Consider the following 4,722-nt stretch of genomic DNA (forward strand, 5'->3'; position numbering starts at 1 on the left):
GTGCTAATCCATGAAATTACACTTTACACTTTGTTTAAGTCGTTGGTGGAGCGTGTGTGGTTAACCGGCACACTAACTTGGACTTAACAAGGTAGGTAAAGGGTGACTTAAAGGTTTATTATAGTATCGATGGAGCGTGTGTGGTTTACCGGCACATCGATTGAGTGATAAACTTTAAAGGGTACCAAGTGATTTGCATGGTTACTTCACACCTCGTTTTGTGATCCTCGGCATCCCAGTCACAAAACCTGGAGGGCACACTCGAGATTGAAACATGCCTTTGAAAAGTTCATTGAATCTCAAAGAATCTAGGAATTTCTAAGAACCAATCAAAAACCTAATACTTAAATATTTCGGTTTTCATGGTGGAAATTGGTGAATCGTCATTCACCTACCTTTCAAATATGGTATAGCTTAGATTACGACATACCTCTTCTAAGTTATATTATATTGTGATTGGATCCTAGCCTTAATATTACATTTGGGTGTTTTATTAAGGACTCTCTTATATCTAAACTAATCTTGTTCTCTTCTTTTTAGATGTCTTCAAACAATGCTGCTTCTGGCTCTAATCCTAATGGCTCCTTTACCCTTATGAACTTGTGTGGGAAAGTCACCTTTGATGGATCCAACTTCAATGAGTGGATCAGAAACATCAGGATGATTACCCGCTACGAGGACAAAGAATATGTCCTTGACAAGGAGCTTAAGGAGATTGATGAGACCACTGCAACTCCTCAGGAGATCGCTAAATTTTGGGCACATGAAAGGGATGCTACGAAAGTGGCTTGCATCATGATGGCCACGATGACAGCGGAACTCCAAAAGTCTTATGAGGATTTCTACCCTTATGAAATGCACCAAGATTTCATGGAAAGATACCATCAAAGTGCAAGACAAGAGAGGTATGAAATCATCTGCTCCATGATAACAACCATGATGAAGGACGGGGAATCCGTCACGAGCCACATGCAGAAAATGCAAAGGTATGTGGATCGTTTGCTGAAGCTTAATGTGAACTTCCCTGAGGATCTTGCAATAGATATCATTTTGCACTCCTTACCATCGTGATATGATCAATTCCGCATGACATATCACATGAATAAGGAAGAGGTCACACTCAGCAAACTTCAGGGACTTCTCAAGACCGTAGAATCAGGTCTTAAGGGGAAGTCGGTTGCTATCACTCCTACTCCAAACTCAACTCCGGTTTTGGCAATTGGGAAAAATCGATGGAGGAAGAGAAAGAGATCCTCGAAGGGTACCAAGGCTCGGACCCTTGATGGCTCTTCTTCAAGTGGAACCAAGAAAGGTTTCGTCACTCCTTCTTTTGACCCAAAAGAGGCTGAATGCTTCTATTGTCATCAAAAATCTCATTGGAAGCGGAACTGCCCAAAGTACCAGCAGGATGTGAAGGATGGGAAAGTCAAACCCAACCATGCAGGTACTTACACTATCATTTCTAATAACTCACCCCATTCTAAGTCTTGGGTCCTTGATACCAGTTGTGGTATTCATATTTGTTGTGACTTGCAGGGACTAAGAAGAAGTGAGAATGTGGAGCAAGGAAGAATAAACTTGATCATGGGGAATAAGAAAGCTTTACCTGTTACCAAGATTGGAGTTTATACTTTATCGCTAAGTAGTGGGTTTAATTTAGATTTGAATAAGTGTTGTTATTCGCCAGGAATGGCAAGAAATATTATTTCCTTTCATGCTTTGTACAAACAAGGGTTTACCTTTTCATTTAAGAATGAAGTTGGTTCTATAGATGTTTTCTATAATAATGTTTTTTATTTAAAGCATTACCTTGTGATGGTGTGTATGAAGCTGTATCTATTGTAGATAACTTGGGAAATAATGTTTTGTGTATTGATTCTACTACTAATAATAACTTGGATAAAGCATCATTATGGCATTGTCGTCTTGGACATATAAGCAAGAAACGCATAGGCCAACTCCAAAAGGATGGAGTCTTGGAGTCGTTTGACCTAAAGTCAGATGATAGTTGCGAATCATGCTTACTTGGAAAAATGACAAAGTCACCCTTCATAGGCTCGTGTGAGAGGGGTGAAGGTTTGTTGGACCTTATACACACGGATGTGTGTGGACCATTCAAACATGCCACAAGGGATGCTAATCGTTATTATTTGACTTTTACTGATGATTACAGTAGATATGGATATGTCTACTTAATCAAGCATAAGTCAGAGACTTTCGAGAGGTTTAAGGAATTTAAACAGGAAGTCGAGAATCAATTGGGCAGGAACATTAAGATGCTTCGATCCGATCGAGGAGGTGAGTATCTTAGTTCAGAGTTCCTCGACTATCTTAGGGAATGTGGGATTGTCTCACAATTGACACCTCCCAGGACACCACAGTTGAATGGTGTGGCTGAGAGGCGTAATCGAACCTTGTTGGATATGGTTCATTCCATGATGAGTCAAGGTACGCTACCAATCTCATTCTGGGGGTATGCCTTAGAGACTGCCGCCTATATTCTTAATCTTGTCCCTACAAAGAAAGTTGCCAAAACTCCTCACAAGATGTGGACTGGCAAAGTACCTAAGCTAGACCACATCAAGATTTGGGGTTGTGAGGCTTTCGTGAGACACGAGACTCATGATAAGCTCGAACCTCGAAGCGAGAGGTGTATTTTCATCGGCTACCCACAACAATCCTTTGGTTACCTCTTCTACAGACCTAGTGACAATGTGGTCTTTGTAGCAAGAAGAGGAGTCTTTCGAGAGAGAGAATTTATAAGCCAAGGAGACAGTGGGAGGCAAATTGATCTTGAAGAAATTCAAGAATCAAGCGGTGAAGGAACTTCAAACACTAGCCCTCAACTTGAGGAGGAAACTCCTGTTGAGCCAGTTGATGAGCCTGTACCTCTGAGGCGTTCCACGAGAGTTAGGAATGCACCTGAGCATTACTATGGTTTCCATATTACTGCGGAAGGTGAGACACTTGTTAGTGATGAGACACTAGTAGGTCTGGAAGAACCTAACAGCTACATGGAAGCCATGGCAGGCCCTGAGGTTGCTAAATGGAAAGAGGCCATGGATAGCGAGATACAATCCATGTATGACAATCAAGTTTGGAACTTGGTTGAGAATGTACCTGGTCGTAAGACTGTAGGGTGCAAGTGGGTCTTCAAGAAGAAGACCGACATGGATGGTAAAGTACACACTTATAAGGCGAGACTAGTTGCAAAGGGCTTCTCTCAAATTCCTGGAGTGGACTATGATGAGACCTTTTCTCCAGTAGCCAAGATTAAGTCTATTCGGGTTCTGTTAGCCATAGCTGCATTTCATGACTATGAAATATGGCAAATGGATGTCAAAACCGCTTTCCTTAATGGAAAGTTGGCTGAAGATGTTTACATGAGTCAGCCAGAGGGTTTTGTCAGCAACGAGTACCCTAATAGAGTGTGTAAACTCGAGAAATCCATTTATGGATTGAAAGAGGCACCTCGCAGGTGGAATCTTTGCTTTGATGAGAAAGTCAAGGAATTTGGCTTTTCGAGGAGTGAAGATGAATCTTGCGTCTATATCAAGGCTAGTGGGAGCATAGTCAGTTTTTTGGTACTGTATGTGGATGACATACTACTCATAGGAAATGACATCCCAACCCTGCAGGAAGTAAAGTCCTGGCTTGGGAAGTGTTTCGCTATGAAGGACCTTGGTGAAGCTGCCTATATCCTAGGGATAAAGATTTTGAGGAACAGGAGTAAAAGACTAATTAGACTTAGTCAAAGTACCTACTTGGACAAAGTGTTGAAAAGATTCAACATGCATAACTCCAAGAAAGGTGAGTTACCCATTCAGTGTAACGCTAGATTGAGTAAGACACAAAGCCCTAGTACTGAGGCTGAGATAGCAGAAATGAGTCGATTTCCTTATGGTTCAGCTGTAGGATCGATCATGTATGCTATGACGTGTACTCGACCTGATGTAGCCTTTGCTTTGAGCATGGTTAGCAGGTATCAGGCGAACCCTGGAAAGGAACACTGGACTGCGGTAAAGAATATCCTCAAGTACCTGCGAAGGACTAAGGACTGGGTCCTTACCTTCGGTGGGAGTGATGACTTGAGAATTGTAGGGTATAGTGATGCTAGTTTCTAGACTGATAGGGATAATTTCCGCTCTCAGTCAGGCTGGGTCTTTACCCTAAACGGAGGAGCAATTTCTTGGAAGAGTTCCAAGCAGGAGACAGTGGCTGATTCCACTTGTGAATCAGAGTATATAGCAGCAAGCGAGGCAGCAAAGGAGGCGATATGGCTAAAGAACTTCATCGGAGACCTTGGAGTTGTTCCAGCTATAAAAGAGCCAATGGAGATTTTTTGTGACAGCAATAGTGTGGTTGCCTTAGCCAAGGAACCAAGGGATCACGGGAGATCCAGACACATCGACAGAAAATACCATTTTATCATACATCGAATTGAAGAAGGACTCCTCATGGCGAAGAGGGTATCATCGGATGAGAACCCGGCAGATCCCCTCACGAAGGGACTGAGTAGGGTTAAGCATCTCCAGCATGCTCAGAGCATAGGGCTGAAGGATGATATAAGTTTTAGTAGTTAGATAACCCAGAAATTTGTAAAGTGTAATTGACATTTGATGATGAATAAAAGGTGTTTTATTTATGAGTAAAGTGTTGCTATCTCTTGTCGATCTTTTACTATATTTCTTTTGCATGTTTTGACTTCCAGAATAATTATGT

This window comes from Lactuca sativa, chromosome 3 (assembly GCF_002870075.4).
Source record: "Lactuca sativa cultivar Salinas chromosome 3, Lsat_Salinas_v11, whole genome shotgun sequence".
Taxonomy (NCBI): Eukaryota; Viridiplantae; Streptophyta; class Magnoliopsida; order Asterales; family Asteraceae; genus Lactuca; species Lactuca sativa.